The 18,958-nt window shown below is 36.5% G+C and overlaps 1 protein-coding gene across 1 annotated transcript in view; it reads right to left on the bottom strand.

Annotated features, from left to right (window-relative positions):
- Positions 1 to 16,527, bottom strand: part of LOC139124176 (ceramide synthase 1-like) — a 43,188-nt gene extending 26,661 nt beyond the window's left edge. The window contains exon 1 of the mRNA XM_070690317.1: positions 16,363 to 16,527. The gene's annotated coding sequence lies outside the window, so the exon portion shown is untranslated. The remainder of the gene's footprint in view (positions 1 to 16,362) is intronic.
- Positions 16,528 to 18,958: the final 2,431 nt, after the last annotated feature.

Genomic DNA, 18,958 nt, shown 5'->3' with positions numbered 1-18,958 from the left:
ATATTTTAATTTCTGTTGGGTAAATAAATATTAACCTTATGTTTTCAGCATCTACATTTGTAGTCTCATAAATTTCCTCTCTCAAATCCCTTAATAATTATTGGAAATAAGCTGTGCAAAGTCTTGATGGGTTAGCTCTGATAATTTCATAATTTGACACTTTGAGTATCTGAAGTAGCGGTCACCTTGAAAAAAGGTCGACACTTCATTTTATGGCCTTTTCACCGTCCTTGATGAAAATTAGCTTTATGGCACAACTGGAAATATTTCCCTAAACAAACAAACCTACAGAGCAAATCTTAGATTTATGACTTTTGATCCCTGTCTTGACACATAATTCATGCATTTCTGTGATGATTAATGCTGTTGTGAGCAAACATGCCTTTCTCTATACGACATCGATATTGCTTTTTTTGCATGACACTGATAGGGACAAGTAAACCATTTTATCAGTCACAAATTTTCTCTGAAATATTGGACTAATTTTGGACCAGAAAATGCAAAACATGTACCGTACATAAACATTTCTGGACCAAAATAAGATTCACAAATGAGTTTTTTTCTATTTTTGATTATTTTTTGAACATCTTTTCATCAGAGAGTAAGTACCTATTGCATTGTACCTAACATTGCACTGTAACAATGCTACCATTGAATGCCTGCAGAAAAGTACATGAGTGTACATCAACCTTTATGAATGTGTGGAAACTGTAAACATTTGTTTTCACGGTCTTCTAAATAGTTGAGTTATAAGGGCAATTTTTGACTACCTTGGAGCAAAATGACCATTTTAAACAATCTGCATGCACTATAATGCAGTGGTGAACAACTTCAGTGATGAACAAAAATGTGACTTCATGAATGAACTGACACATTCCAAGGCACCTGATGTGTAAAGTCGCCTGACCTACTGTCTATGTATCTAAATATTTGTTTAACCCTTTCACCCCCAGTTCCCTGTATACAGGTCCAACTTTACCATGGAAAACAATGGATTTGGGACAAACCATGGTGGTGAAAGGGTTAAACCTCAACAACTCCTTCAGTTTCAGAGAAAAGGTCAAAGAGGAATTATTGCAGAGTAGGTCACAAGCAGTCAGTGTGATATTTCTCAAGTAGCCTAGATCTAATCCTGACTTTGAATGACTTGACCTCAAAAGAATTAATCAGTTTCGGCAATTTGATCTTGTAAAGAGTGCCAAGACTTTGTAACAATCTTTTCTACCATGAATAAACTTGACAGATTGTGTCAACTGCAAGCAGCCAGGGGTGCTAGTGCTGGAGATCAGTTTATTCTACGGTGAAAACCCAACTCTTTTCACTGAATATTTCTTATTTTCCTATTAAGCTGTATCGATACAAATATCGAAAGATCAAGTTACCTGAGATCATTAGTAAACCAAGGACAACTAGAAGATTTTTTAATTTGACATCCTGGATAACTACGAAAGTAAAAATCACAAGAATAAATGACAAGGAACATATTTCAAGCAAAATATGTATCTTTAACCCATTGGCCCCAATTCCTTATAAACAGGTCCACAATCACCATTGATAACAATGGGTTTGGGACAAACCACAGCAGTAAGGGCAAGATTTGGCAATTTTGTGCAAAATATTACAGAACTAACTCTTCTGACGAGACAGCATGTAACTGTGACGCATTTTAGAAATATTGAGCTGATTCTTACACTGCATCACCTGTAACGAGACAGTTATGTCATTTTGGTTAGAGCGCCACCGCTGCTGGGAGTGCTGACACTTAGGCGACATGTTTGCTGTTGCTGCTATGTTGATATTGGTTGTATGACAAGTACTAATGCACTGTGACTCAAACACACTTGAGTTGTACCACTAGCATTGCCATGTGCAATGTTATGAATCAACCACAGTCGCTTGTCATTGTTTTTATTCCCTGTTGCTGTTGTGTTGAATTCGGCTGTATGACAACCACTGATGCGTCATGACTGAAGCACACTTGGTTGTATGCATCAGCTTACAGCTTGAGTCTTATTGTTTCAAACTATGTAGCCTCACATTTCTTGGCCAATCAGACGACAGCAAAGTCAAGGAAGTATGAGGCCATGAAATATCGCCTCTTCTGATTGGCTGAGCAAGTGAGGCAACATCACACCACTGTTCAACAGATCAATGATTCTATTCAAGGTTGTCGTTCCTTGTCACCAGACATACAAAAGTGACAGTTAAAAAAAATTTATCACCAGACAACGTAAGTTAACCCTTTCTCAACAATGTTTCACCCACATAGACTGATCTCAGCTCGTCTGCCAGCAACTTGGCAAGAACCCAAAACACCGAGGTCAATGACCCTGAATTGACAATCAATCTTCTGCTGGTCATGGTTCACGGTAAAAGTTCTCAAAGTTTGACCGTGAAGACATGCTAAAACTTGAAGTGTTTTTTAACCTCTTTTGTCTCAAACAGTGATAAGGTGAATATCAGAGAAAATATAGTAGGGACAGTATACACATATATATTCTCCAAGTCTATTATTGACTATGGTTCTCCTTTTCTTTGCACTTTCCCTGGAAGACAAAACAAGCATAGAATAACACAAACCTCTTGAACCCACCGACAAACCAAATCGGATTGTGACAACCCCCTAAAAAATTAATTTGCAAGATTTCAGGTGGCAAAATTTGAAGCTTTATGGGAAGAATTTACTTTTCAGTTTCCCTATTTCAGTTTTGTTTTACTTTATGGAGTCCTGTAATTGGGTCAAATCATTTCACTCAGGAATGGGCTGGCAAAGTATGATATTTGAACAAAAAATCAAGATTTTTGAAATTGTATAATAATCGAACGCTTTGAATGCCAGAGTTAACTTTTGTCACCTATAGAAAATATGTTCCAGTCAATTTTTTTTCAGAATTTTGTCAAAATTTTGATAACAAACTCTAGCCCATGAAGTGTGATGTCCATTTGGTCCAAAATTATCGAAATATTATAGAAAAAATTCATAAAAATTGGTAAAAATGTTTCACTAAAATTTTGGTGGGAACAATTACAGAACTCAACGGGTTATAAGCAGTTACAGCTTGTTGGTTCCTGTCTGTGATGAAAATTTTTGTTACAAATTCATTGCCTGAATGACTAGAGGTTATAAGGGTAATTTTAATCTTTCAAAATTAGATATCATGCTGAACAGCATTGGTTAGATGACCTGTATATACACAGAAACTCTTCTGCCATATCTGGAAGGTTTCTGCAACTTCAATCCATATTGCCGATAATAATTTTCTCCGGGACTTTTAAGATTTGAAATGATGACTCAGAGGGGAATGCTATTCACAAAGACAAAATCACAGAGCCATTAAATATTGGCAACCTTCTCTCGCAAAAAGCATCTCTGAAAATTAGAGTGGTCGATGTGACATTGAAAAAATACACTATTCTGATGCATTTCACAGCATACATCACACTGTCCCTGAGATCGTAATAGTTACAATTTGAAATTGTATTTCAGAGTAAAATACAAAAACCCCCTGAGCAATTCACATATTCCTCATTTACGTCAGTTGTTCGTTAAGTTTTTCATTGGACATTTTTTTTAGTATACACTTAAGTTTACATAAATCTACAGTGGTCTGAAGTTTTTGTGAGACTTCCATTTGACTGTTGAAAATGGTATTTTCTCATCAAAAATGTTGTAACGAAAGCTACCGTATAACATTCTTGACGCATCCACAAAGAAATCCTGCAAAGCTGAGCACAGCACACGGCAGACAAATTCTTCCTTCCCTGCAAGGCATCAGATTGTGGTCAAAACAGTCATGTGACTTATTTGCATATCCTATCGTGAGCAATTTTACTGGTATTCAAAAATGCCTCCACGTTAACAATCAGTAGTCATCAATAGACTCCGTAAACTCAAAAATGCACGAAGTATGTAATCCATATCTGTACTTGTATGATTCATATAGATATTTGCTAGTACACCATATTACCAAAGTTGTGCAGGTAGAGGTATAAATAGAGTTTGCACACATTCGAGGACTTTCGATCACGTTTTGAAAGTCCAAGTTTATTTAAGGTTCAAAATACATATTCAAAGTATCATTTTTAGTACATTATAATGGATTTACGAGCAAGTAAAAACGAATTAAGTGAAACCAGAGAATTGTATGATTAAGCCAGAATGTACCTCAGGGACAGATATTCGGACACTCAAACTTTTACAATATCCTTTTTACCTGCCACTCATTGGTGCTCACTTCCAAGATCATGGAGAATATAAAGTTTTAACGGCCTTAGTTTTGTGAAAATCAGGAATTTTGTTTTCTCCCACAGAGAAACCACAGGGGTGGCGGCCATTTTGAATTTCAAATATCGGTAAATATTGGGTAAGTTGTTTCCCTAGTAACAAAATTTGCACTATGACCCAAGATTTTTATTGTTGATTTTACAAGAGAATTGATGAAAGTTTGCTTGATGAAGATTGGAGCAAAAGTTGAAGTCCTTCATTTTAGAAGTGCCAAACTTCCCTGAGGGGACTCTCAAAAAGGAGACTTTAAAAGGTGGGCCACACCTGTTTTTAAGTCATCAATTCATATGTTAATATCTATACAAAGGAATACATTTCCACAGTTAAAGAATATGCAAATTGTGCCTTTTTATGTAAATTGCTACCCTCCATACAAAAGAACTTTTCAGAGCAAAATAACATGTATATTATTATTTAAATTAATACCCTCCAGACAAAATATACTTTCGACAAAAAATATGCAATTTATATAGTACATGTATACAAATTGCCACCTCACACAAAAGACTTTTTTTTGTGAAACAAATATGCAAATTACTCATTGTTATGGAAATTTGCCACCATTCTGTTTTTCAAATGTGTGGAGAATATCACCTTGCAATAAATCATGCATAGCAGTCCGGGTCAGCTCCAAAATTGGAGACGCTATACCATAATATTTTCCCCCTCTCATTAGCCAATCAGCGGCCAGCGCGCCATCAGTAAAAATTGTATTTCCTGGCAACCTCCACATGCGTCCTTCGTTACGTACGCCATACTGTGTCGAACTCCCGCGCCGTATTCTGTCATAATGTCGAACAGTTGTGTGGCCACTCTGTCAAAACACAATTTCAAAATCGCGTACCAGTTTTATTCTGGCTAAGACAACCAAACCCCATACATCGCTGTGATTCCTAGACTCTGGCTTGAAGTCCTGCGAAATATAAATCGTGTACCTACACAGATCGTTCAGAATACCCCATTTGTATCGGAGATGGCAGCGATACAAATTCTACCGTATGGGGAACAGTTGTGTGGCCACTCTGTCAACACATTTTCAAAATCGCGTACCATTTTTAGTCTGCGTTTGACAACTACAAAACAGGTATCGTTTTAAAGCTCTGACATTGCTCTTCTTTCTTGCAAAATGTTATACGCGTACCTACACAAATAACCCTTATAACAGTATTTGTAATAGAGATGACGAACATCCACAAAATGATTCTCGGTACTTGAGCGAAATCGATAAACTGGGTGTAGAAATGAATCGTCAATATTTCGAATATTTGTTCACTAATCGGACTCCTTGTTGGACATGACCTTCTGCAGAACACGTGGATTATGTTGACTGTCGAAATTCGTCGAAATTCACAAGACAGGGGCTTAATAAGCGGCCCAAAACTGCCGATCACACTTGGTGGGTAATTTGTGACCCAGCGTGACCTGTACTTTATTAATGATGTAATCTGGTCGATGATTGGCTAAATGCCGGAATACATTATCATAATGAGTCTCCAATTTTGGAGCTGAAACGGACTGCATAATGGTGATAGATATGGGAAGCACTGTGACAAAGCTTCAATACAAATTTTATGACATCCATTCAGGGTACCTGCCATATTTGACTTGAAATGATTCTGGTACTCGCTGAGACGGATACGGATATACAACGGAATGTCACCAAAGCTTTACTTCATCATCGTCACTTTCAAATTAGAAAATGCACCTGTATCAGTCTACACACTGTATATTCAACATTATTTGAGTGCATGGTTATCACTAAATATTATTTCTAACCCTTTCACCACCATGGTTCGGTCCAGCCTCATGGTTATCATTGGTGATTGTGGACCTGTTTACTGGGAATTGGGGTGGAAAGGCTTATGGTATAAAACAACGCTATATTTATTCTCTCTGTGGAAACCAAAGTAATGGATATTTTTGTTTCACTGTACATAGGTCCAACCTCACCATTTAAAACGAGTCAGTTAAACCACAGCACAGTGGTGAACACCTTCATTTCCCGGTACATAACTGCATGACAATGTCACCATTGAAAACAATTTACAACCACAGTACTGCGATGAACACCTTCAATTGCCTGGTACAAGTCCAACTGGCAAAAATAAAGATTATAGCTAGTAGATACAGACTTTGTATATAATGAATCACCAGTAACCTAGGGAGTCATTAGGATGAAGGTTATTGCTGGAGTTCACAACAAGAGCCCCCTGGGTGAACACTTTAATTCACAGACAGATGTCTACGTGTGTCTGCGAATACATATATTTCAGCTGTCAAACCTGACCACAGCACAGTGATGACAACTTTCATTTCCCAATGATACATACCTCCAATTTTCCGAACACTCGATAAAAATAGCTATGACATTTTACGAACTGTATCTTCTTTGTGTCAACTCTGTTTATCCGTGTCAGATGATGGTAAATATGTCAAAGCAGATTGTATTTTCCAGTTGATTTGACATCTAATGTAGCATAAAATTCATAGAGATCAAATTACATATTCATATGGACATCTGTGTTATTAGGTTACGAAGTCTGTTTTCCTTTTTTTTTTGTTGACACTTTGCATCTGTGGTAGCTTATTGGTTGGCTAAACATCAGTATCATTATTGATTTACTTCCAAACAGCCAATCAGCTGTATAATAGCTTTAGTTTCAGACTCCTCAACTTGCTGTAAATATTGGAAATCTACCAATCAGACAGCTGCTGAGGCCCCTTAAGAAAGCCATTTTAATTCATATCTACAATGTTTGTATCAACTTTTCTTGACTCAGGCCCTTTTTTCACTTTGACTGATACACTTTCTTAAACTGGCTTTTAAGGACTAAGTTAGCAATCTGCTTGCATAATTAATTTATTCATAGATAAAAATCTAAAATTAAAGGTACAGAGACTTGCATAAAAATTTTCTAATTTACAACTATATCAAAGACATATGCAATGAATGCATGAAATGTAGTTCTTGCTTTTAAATATCTTCTGCCAGATACCGGTACGTGTACACTTGGGAAATTCTGTGATCAAAATTTGCTTAATTATATGCACTGCATTCATAACTGTCTAAAATTTACATAATTATGCGATATTTCCACCTTGATTGCAGTGAATTCCCGATTGAACTAGATTTCATAAAGATTATTTAAATGCATGTAAATAACATTATGGAAGTACGGTGGTGTATACAAGTAGTTTCAATCTTCATTCTCGGAACAGCTTATGCAAATGAAAGTAGAATGCGCCTCAGGGACAGATATTCAGACTAAAACTTTTACAATTCTTTTCTGATCTACCACTTGTGGGGGTTCATTTTAAAGCTCTTGGTGTAAGAAAACTTTTCACCTCCTTAGTATTTTCGAAATTAAAAAATTTATTTTTCTCCATAGAGTTAACACAGAGCTGGCAGTCACTTTAAAATTTTAAACATCGGTAAATCTTGGGTTATATATTATTCCAGTACCAAAATTTACATGGTGACCTCCAATTTTTATTCTTGATTTTGAAAGGGAGGGGTTGAAAGATTCCTTGACAAAAGTTTGAGCAAAAATTTATGCTTTCACTTTAAAGGCACACACTACCTTGAGTTTCAAGTGATCCTTTAAATAAATAACTAAATGAATTTGACAAATCCATTTACACTAAAGCTGAACTGAATTGGTTGTATTTCAACTGGGCATACAGCCTCCATTAGACTCTATTACAGAAATGAAATAAAACTAAATGATTTGCAGTTTTACTGCCGGTTTCAATTCAACGATTTTTATGTTCATTAAACAGTCTATAAATCAGTCCATATTGTTGAAACATCACAACCGACACATAAAACACCTGTATGGGCACTGTTTGATGTTAAATCTCAGGTTCTGAAAATCTTAGATATTGTTTTATTGGCAATACTAAAGAGTACGGGCCAACACTCGGATGTGGTACAAGTTAGTGCTACACATGCCATTAAAGGTATACTGTCACCTGTTCCAATTTTGCCACAGTTACCATGGAAAGAGAAAATCTAACCAATCACAGACTTTAAGCGGGTGGCCGCTTTTTAAAAACAGCGCCCTCACATGGGCATTTTGAATACCAAGGAACACCCCTTTGACCATATATGGGCATATTTAGATTACAGATGACTGTATACCTTTAAAGGGTCAGTACCTGTAATTTTTGATAATTTTCCTCACCATTTTTTGTTGTTAATGTCAGCCATACTTTCTTGTTCTACTCCCAAAAGCATGTTGAGAAACACAGTATTCAGCTTGTCAACTCAGTCTGTTCATGTGTACGCTAGTCTGCATTGTTATTGTTGACAAGTGAATTGTGGTCCAGATTAAAATATAAATAATAACTGCATTTTACACGTACAGATGCTGTGTTGAATAATGGGTGTTTCAACATGCTTTGGGAAGTAGAATACGGATTTGAAATCGATACACAAAACAAAAGTAGTGAAAAAAAAATAAAAGTCACAGCCCTGTAATTCAAAATTAAAAGTACCCTGAAACTAGTATAGATTTCTAGCATAAAAAAGATGTGGTCTCGTTTTGTTTACATGAGCAGATTTCATTGCAAAATGGCAGATGTTTACCATTGAGTAATACCTATGCCTATGTTATTCACATAACCCTTTAAAGGGACAAGTCAGCCTTTTTTCATGGATTTTGTTTGATACGAGTTACTACTTATATTGTTTGACATGTTGAAAGATACTGAATGAATGGGTGACCATGCATATATTTGACCCCAGTTTTAGAGACGATACATGAAACCATCGCAAAAATGAATTAATGGTCATGACCATTAATTCATTTTCATGATGGTTTCATTTTTAATTTGTCTAAAACCGAGGTCGAATATATGCATAGTCACCCATTCATTCAGTATCTTTCAACATGTCAAACAATATAAGTAGTAACTCGTATCAAACAAAATCCATGAAAAAATGGCTAACTTTGTCCCTTTAACCACCGTGGTTTTGCCCAAAACCCATTGTCATTGACAGTGATTGTGGATTTCTTTACAGGGTTTTGCTGTGAATAGCATAGAGGAATTTGGCAACCCATATATTTACAGTAGCCAATCACTGAATTTTACTTGGCTGTGCAAAAACGAGTGTGCCATCAATACTGTTCATACTACATTGTGGGGGTAAATATGCTGGACAAGCCTCTTATACCATATATGGATATATGCAAATTAGCAATGACTGAGTTACTTTCAGTGATAGGACTCTTATACCATATATGGATATATGCAAATTTACAATGGCTGAGTTCTTTTAACTGACATGCTTCTTATGCCATATATGGATATATACAAATTTACAATAACTTATTTCTTTTATTAGCTGACACGCCTCTTATACCATATACGGATATATGCAAATTTGCAACGAATGAATTGCTTTAGGAGGTAGCATGTATATGATTTGATTGACAGGTGAATGTCTCCCTCAAAATTTCTGAGAAATGTTCACTAATTATTCGTAATGCACTGTGAGCCTTGGCTTGAACTTCTTGAAGGGAATGATGCTGTAATGATGACACAAATAGTGCAAAGACCTTTCTGTGTTGCTTGATTGAATTGATGGCGGCATTTCGCCAAGGCGCTATATTTAATCACAAAACAAGCTTGTGCCACGAGTGGAAGGTAACCAATCTGGCTGATTGAATTTGCGACAATCCAATTACGCAGAACAATTTGGAAAGATTATCTGCTCCAGACAGTGTGACGTGAAGCATGTATATATAGCATACAATCCAAGGTACACGGATATTCTCCGTAAATATTGACTCTCTATCTCCAAAGAAATACAAACTCAAAGTTCAAACAACAAACATTTATACAATGCATAAATGAATATTAATCTATTGCATTTTGCACAACAAATGGAAGAGTTCACCGATAGGTGCAACTTCCAAACTAAAGTCAAGCTGAAAGATTGTAGGAATCCCATTATACAGCAAACTGTTATGAGAAAGTGTTGTATGTTGGAAATATTTCACTAATATGCTATGGATTATCTAGCAATGACAATGCATTCAGTGGAAGTGCTAATGTGCAGCACCACAGAAGCCATTATCCAATTGGTTGGCTGAATCTTACTGTTACAATTGAATAATACAAATAGACTCCCTAAGTTGCTGTGAATAGTGACAATCGACCAATCAGATATAACCTTCCGAGCAAGCTGCACATCAGGAAGTACATGCTGGGGAAGTTCTTTTTCATCATTGATTGTTTCCCAATTAACAAATCTGCTGCGCTAGTAGACGAAAGAAGAGCAAGCCCATACAAAAAACTATCAGCCTATGAGGTCAGGCTGGGGGATTTGCTTATTCCATGTGTATGTATATGTATTATGCATTCATATTACAGGGCTCGAAATTAACTTTTTACCTTGGTAGTCCTCTTGGGCTACCATTTTCTGAAGTTGGTAGCCCAGTGACAATGTCTGGTAGTCCATGAATATTTGGTTTAGGGATACTTTGCTCGTCCGAGTATAAGCCCCCGGTTCAAAAACAAACAGCGGTAAAACCAAGGGCTTCTACTCAAGAAACCCCATGTTATGTGTCACGAACTTAATTTATGCTTATTTTTGTACATTTTTAACACTTTCTATCACTTTCTAAATCGGCTTATACATCCAAAGAAATTGTAACTTTAGTAAAGAAAAACAGAAAAAAATAGTCTCATGATCTTTATGAACTGGCATGCCTTGTTACACCCGAGTCTCTCTGTACAGAACGTAATACATTGATACTGATCGACAACCATAGGTAAAAGACAGCGAAACTCAGCCACGATTTCCAAGCTTAACTGACACAGTGTTTTATATTACTATTTCAAATCAAACTGATTACACAATCTCTTGACATAGAAGTGAAAGTTTTGCGCAATTTTAGCATCAAATCCCAAAAACTTGACACAGGTATACGTCTTATATGCTGCCGATCACAGCGTAGTGTGAACTGGCATTTAGACTGCACACGGAAAAGCAACTCAACTTTCTGGTATCAAACGCTCTGCATCTTGTGAAAACAACAACATAGCAGTGAAAATTGTAATAGTCACCAGAAAAAAACTCTTCACAGATGAAAGGAAAATTGCTTCAAACAAATGAAACTGCATGTTGACGCATTTAGCTCGTCCAAAAGTGACGGACATCGCACGCCAGGTATTTCATGTCCCAGGCTTTGGTAGTCCGTGTGGGCTACCGTTTCATGGACTTTGGTAGTCCCAGGGAAAAGTTGGTAGTCTGTGGACGCGGGACTACCGCTAATTTTGAGCCCTGTATTATGAATATGAATAGATATGAACTGCAAGTAACATCATAACAAATGAATACGATCTGAAATTTGCATGACTTTATGACTAAGCTCACTTATATAGCATTTGACAGGTGGGACACATGAAATATGAGTGTTCTCCTCAGAACAATTGAAGTATCCTGGCCACTACTCTTTTATTTTGGTAAACCGTAAGGTACTACATTGTTATGTAAATTCCTGGGAATAACATAGAATACCCAGTATATTAGTGGAATATTTCAAACACACAGCATTTCTGATGGTTAATTTGTTTGACAGCATGACTAGAACAGAATCTACAACTGTGTTAATCATGGGGCTTGTGGATTTTGATGTAGGGCTGGTCATTTTTCATGCAACAAGCCTCAGGGCTTGTGGATTTGAAAAGGATTTGCTTACCCTTGACTAAATTATTCATATACTTACATACATTAATAAATATTTATTCATTTTTATTTGTTTCAATTTTTTATTTTTTGCAATATTTTTAACACTCTTACTTAGTGTAAATGAAACCTTTACTTTTAATCAAAATTCTACAATGGATGAGATTTCATTAGAGAAACACATTTTAAATCCCTCTTGTAATCATGGCTAGGGGTGCACCCTACCCTTTACTGTACCATCATGATAAAAACATTGATGAAAGTCTAGAATTTAGACACTCATTACACAGCTTTGCCAGCCCTACTGGGAATTATAAAGCTATAAAATGAGCTGCTACCAATATTAAAACCATAAGCTAGTCCAGTTTGAATCTCGGGCCTGCCAAGTTCATCCATGACTGTCTGGTCAAAGAGGTTAAAACTCTTATGACAACAAAGTATTTTAACACATTTCAAGGATCTGCAGTCCATTGACATATATCTGAACAATTAATGAATTTCACTGATAGATCTCACTGAATACATTCATATCTATTGTGACTCTTGCTTTTACAGAATTATTTTTCTTCTAAAAAATGGTTTTACAGTCTTCATCTAATTAACCCTTTGAGCGCCAAAGTCAACTTTTGTTCCCCTTATAGAATGTGACATAGTCAGCAACTTTTTTCAGATCTAGACAAGTTTTTTTCAGATTTTTTCTAAAATTTTGGTCAAAAATTGTAGCCATTGAAATGTTGTGTCAGTTTGGTCCAAAAATTATCAAAAATTTACAGAAAAATTCATAAATATTGGTAAAATGTTACACTGAAATTTTGGTGGGAAAAATTAAAGCACTTAAAGGATTAACGTTACAAAGGCATGTCGTAGAGATACTTCAGGTGCCTTGACATTTTTAGGTTATTTTCAATGATTTGAACTTAAAGAAATTGTAACAATTTTGATTTAAAAAAGAATGAAAAATCAAATCAAAATAGCCATTAATGGTACACTCATAAATTCCTCGCTGCAGACAGCATCGATCCATTCTGTATTGAATTGCATAATGTTCTGTACTTAGAAAATGCAAACAAAATAATCTGAAAGGCAGGCAGACTATAGATGGAAAACCTGTGAGACCGTTTAAGATGTTATTTGCGTTCAGAATTTCTATTCCTAGCTTGGAGCCTGAGGGTAATTTCAATTCAAGAGATCTGTCATGCACTCTCAAATTCTCCATTCACAGAATCCTTCCTATTCAATATTTCATTGACTTCTTTTCTCCGGTGAAGTTACGTCAAACAGTGAATTACGTCAAAGCTACACCTTGTGTAAACCAGATGAGTCGAAGTGCTGGGAAAACTGTATCAAGTGTTCCTATTTTCGTTCCATTGGAAGATTAAAACACAGAAGCCCTGAAATTTTTTCTGAATGCCTTGATATGATATGAACGTTCTCAACTACGACTCAGAAATGCTCATCACAATTCCACAATTCCTCAATTACAATCTTAATCAGGGCGTAATTAAATACTCTCTCTTAAATAAGATGGTATTGGAGCAGTTTATAGCATAATGTGATTTTCTTGTATTATAGTCAAGACATAGTATCATGATATGACCAGACTAGAAATATTTTTTCACATTCCTTGTTAAGAACTGAAATACACACACAGATTTTGTCTCTGTTGTCTGCTGATCATTATTAACCTTTTGAACTTTGACCCTTTGCGACCTGTAATATCATATGGGGGATTTACCCAGGAACAGGGGTGAAACAGTCAAAGGTCACGATAAAGCTTTTAAATATCTCGCTGATCTCATATCCGTCACCTTTAATTTCCTCTCAAAGTACCGATTTAGATATTTTATCATCCGGTCATACCGAATCGAGTCGACAGTTCACACGTTTTGTTGATGTCTGTCTCAGTGTGATTTTAAAACGTCATTTCAATTTCAAACTACCTTCATAATATTTTGACAACCAATGAAAATCCCAGTCTTTTGTATAGAAGGGGCATTGACATACCACAATACAACAATGCCTTATAACGGTATCTTAAAAAATCAATAAATCTTTTATGCAGATCATAAAATCACTTTATCTTTATACAATATCCAGTTTACAATTTTATCTCAAATCTACATTTGAGACTTAAAATTTATTTTGCAAAATATCCAATTTACAAAATTCATCAGAAATCTGCATTTGAAGCAAAATTTTAGATTCAAAATTTGACATAAAAATCATACAGTATCCAATATACAGTATTTATTTTATTACGTAGCCATCACATGAATATTTTATCTGCTACATTCATCCTCACGTAAACTGATGAATAGATATTTTTTTTAAAATTTTTCTCACATATCAACAGCTACTCTCTGAGACAGTTCTTTCATTGGAATGGTGTGATAATGTGTGGTTACTTTGAAATTTACAAAAATACAAGGGATAAACACACCTTTTAGGTTTGAGAGAATATGAATATTTCAAATTTTGACGAGATTGGAGAACACTGGTCCATCCTGCACACTTTTACAAATCTGCATAATCTTAGGGGTTCCTATTTTTGTCACCTATGAAGGGCACCCTAAGAAACTGATGAAATATAAAAAATTCAAATTTTGGCAAGATTGGAGAACACTGGTCCATCCTGCAACTTTACAAATCAGTATGATCTTAGGGGTTCCTATTTTTGTCACCTATGGAGGGCACCCTAAGAACTGATGGAATTTAAAAAACTCAAATTTTGGCAAGATTGGAGAACACATGGTCAATCCTGCACTTTTACAAATCTGCATAATCTTAGGGGTTCCTATTTTGTCACCTATGGAGGGCACCCTAAGAAACTCTTAAAGTGTTTTTGTACAGAAATTTGGGTCCAGTATTATTCAGGTGACCCTAAATTATTCAGCGATCCTTTCTTGATAGTGGTGATTTTGTACGGCTGAAGTTATAACAACACTGCAGGCCTGGGTTGCAATAAGTTACATCTAATTACGTAATATCACTTGTGAATATTTGACAATGTAGATGTGGGTATTCTAATCAGATCACACCTAATACCTCATCTTTTTTTAATTGCATACATTTCCCCCGAGGCAAAAAAAATTAATAAAAAATTATCTCTATGATAATATAATGAGTATCATAATGTGGGCAAATTACCGTCATCAACAGAAATCTGCCATTTTGTGCTGGCCTTGGAAATTTTTAAGGCAGACAAGTTGTGTTTCAACAATAAAAAAGAGCGATTATTATAATTATGGATTTTTTAACACTTATCAAATTTGGACAATATAATCACTGAACTAAAAAATTTAAAGGAGGTATAAATATTTTGTGAGTTTTAAAATTTTACATGAAATTTCATATTTTGTACAAAAATTTCAGGTATTGTGTCGGAGAGAGATGCAAGCTTGGCAATCAGGTGTAAAATTTCACGGTTTTTAACTGGTACTCTTGGAACTAATTTCAGCAACACATGAATCAGCAGCTACATTTAGTTACCAGTAAATGAAAACACCAAACGAGGAGTTAATTTGTCAGTGAGAAATTGTACCAACTAACATACACAACACATTCATTTGATAATGCCTACAACAAAACTGTTGTAAATGTTGTCTGAATAAATGTACAAAGATCAATTTGCCTATTTTTCTTTCATCAGGTCAGTATAATGTATTGTTCTACATTACTGGTTTATCATACGACTAAATAATGATGTATTTCCGAGAATGGTCTGATGTTCCTCAAACAGCACATCTGAGTATTCTTTGGTCACAACTAAAGAATACTGAAACCACATCAGATAATTTTACAGAATAAACAAAATCCTAGGGGACCACTTGCTTCACAAAGCTATATGGGACAGCTCATGAAAGGCTTGATCAATTGTTCTAGCCCTAAACTTCCTGGACCTACCCCTTCTTGTTCAAGTGGTCTAGTCCTAGACTTATTCAATCACCCCTAAAAACAAGTGGTCAAGTCCAAAACTGCTTCCATCTACCCCTAAAGTTAAGTGGTTGAATCTGAAGTGTCTGTGACCTCATTAACAATTTGAGTCATTCAATTTCATATCCTTCTGCCATTCTGAATGACATCCCCCTCAAACCCTACCCCCTTCTGTCCCCCTTCGACGGACACCCCTCCCACCCAAATCCCCTCCTGTGAACTTTGAACTGACATCCCCCTCCAACACCACCTCTTCTGTCCCCTTTGACAGACATCCCTCTGACCCTAATCCCCTTCTGTGAACCTGTACTGATGTCCCCCTCTAACCATACCCCTTTCTGTCCCCTGTGACAGACATCCCCCCATAAACCCTCATCCCCCAAATCTAGCGATTGAGAGCTAGAGCTTTTTGATCCTCTCCATAAAGGTTGACTTGTAGAAATCTCACCTGAGTAGACCGACGCTGGATTCTGGAACAGTTTGTAGTCTCTGTTGAAGAGTAAGTCATATGTATAGAGCCATGAACAAAGATACCACAGTGACTTAAATGTACTTTCTGGTGCTTTTCTTGCACTTCTTGCATTGAGTCCTAATTATTGAAGAAAGGCTGCAAGGAAAAAAGAGACAAAAATACCCATCAAATTGTGATATTGATCCAAGGGGAGGGTGGGGGTGTGTGACTCAAGAGAATGGGGGGGGAGGGGTGTTACGATTGTTACTATTTTTACTTTTGAAATATCAAGGTTACTCTTTTTCAAATGTTTTTTTTCTGTTTTATTTTGAGATATCATGAGCACAATAATAAACTCTACCAAACATACCAGGTACTCAGAGAAACAGCAGATTAATTGTGAAGAACTGAAATACACTGATGTGAGCGGCATCTGTTGTATACACTTGCAAAAACTTTCAGAAAACATGTTGTTGACACTATGAAGGAATGGTAGATTTTCACACAGTCTCACAGAAATGAAAGTCCTGTGAAATGCAATCATTCATAAGATGGTACAAACAGGACGCCAGTGAAGCGTCATGTCATGCGGATTGGCACGTACAGGTATGTCGGTATTGTGTCACTCGCTCATTCTGAACAGAATTTTGAATGAAACTAGAATTCCGACCACATGCCGATTTTTTTTCCCACAATAAGCAGGGCCATGATAGGTGAGTGTTCGATTGAATGTGACACCAGACGGAATGTTGCTATGCTTGGACTACAAAGGCTGGACTCCAGTCAAGTGACTTTACAATTTCCAGCTACATTCATCCTTTTTGTTGATATTGATGTTATTCTGTCAAACTGTTCCACACATAACGACATGCTCAATTGAGCAGAATTCAAGATCTGTCATGTAGACAAGACTTTTTACATCACACCTCTGTTCCGAATACTTCCAAGACACTGCTATTTCTCCCACACATCAAATTATTGTTTTCCAACAACACACCTTGACAGTGACCTTGAGATTGTGTATTGTACAATAGCCAATTTTGTAATGTATCTTAGTTCTTATGTGGAATTTTCTTGTAAAGTGTTTCAACATGATGTCGTGCAATCTTAAGTCTTATCATTACACAAGCACCTTCAACCAGATTGGGGACATTGGCTTGGGGAAATCCAGTGCAGTTTCAAATGCCCCCTGATATGATTGCATTGATAACGATAAACTGTTGAGAAACCTTCTAACAAGACTGAGAAACCCTGGTTAATTTTACCTGGGCACCTGCATTTTCATTTTACACTTTATAAACTGGATAACTCTGTACATTCATTCAAAGAACAAGTTTACACACACAACCAAAAAAAGTTCATAACAACATACATCAACTATCAGCTGGTTTACACCCTGATTTAAGAGTTCACTTGCACACACCCCCCCCCCCTTCACCACCATAGTTTTGCCCAAACCCATTGTTTTCAGTAGTGAGCATGGACTTGTTTACAGGGAATTGGGGGTGAACAGGTTATTGCTTTGGTTATCAACAGTCAGCTTGGAGCTGTTGACACTTACAGACTATTGAATTGGACAACCCGTTGTTTGGAACATTGTTGAAATTTTGGCAGTCAACCAGCGCATTCTGAAATGTTCGAATGCAGGAAATTATTCTTTTCATAAACTCAGCACAACAGATATCCCAATGGGAGGGGGCTGAGTTTGTGTAAATCTTGAGATAGGCTTAGAGATTCCTCCATGGTTTGTGTCACTATAAGTTTTCAGAAGTGCTGGGTTTGTGTAAATCTTGAGAGGGGCTTAATTTGTACAGGGTGGTAGGAAGGGAGAGCTAGCTCAATGCTTTGTACAAGTCTTGAGAGCCGTTGAGTTTGTGTAAATCTTGGTTGTAAATACTAGAAGTGTTTACTGATTTTGTTTGAAATCCATGGCAACAGTGAAGTAGATACCACAATGTATGACAAGTGGTTGTCTGGTATAAAACTCAGATTCTCCTACTTTTACATACTGTCACTAGCTTGGCTCAACTTACAAACACTGACCCAAATTTTATTACAAACACAAATGTATTTTCCAAGGGGCTTCTCCCATAGCTTTGTAAAGCAACTGTACCTTCCAGGATTGTGTGAATTTGCCAGTGTTTAGTGCAGGCCCAGTATTTTTCAGTCTTGCCCTATGTCAACTGATGACAATACTCTAGACATGACAGCATGTGTCTGTTGCCTCTGTCAAGTTGTTTCCTTACAGATTCTCAATCAGAAGTAGATGAAAGAGTAGTCAAGGTTTTCTCCAAACAGTACTGTCTACTGATGCATAAAGGTCATGACCTTTGAATCCGTTTGGAAACTTTTACAATTTCCTCTCAACAGGAGAATACATGTACTGATGAGGGCATTGATATGTCAATGCCACTGTGGATTTGCATAAAGGTCAAGACCTTTCAAGCCATTGCCACCTGAAATGCCATCACCACTGTACATTTGCATAAAGGTCATGACCTTTCAAGCCATTGAGAATCATCAACAATTTGTTCTCAACCAGGCACTTCAATGATGACATCACTGTCACCTGAGATGCCATCACCACTGTACA

Source organism: Ptychodera flava (assembly GCF_041260155.1).
Source record: "Ptychodera flava strain L36383 chromosome 23 unlocalized genomic scaffold, AS_Pfla_20210202 Scaffold_23__1_contigs__length_28996876_pilon, whole genome shotgun sequence".
NCBI classification, from domain to species: Eukaryota; Metazoa; Hemichordata; class Enteropneusta; family Ptychoderidae; genus Ptychodera; species Ptychodera flava.
This window is presented reverse-complemented; position numbering and strand designations above follow the sequence as displayed.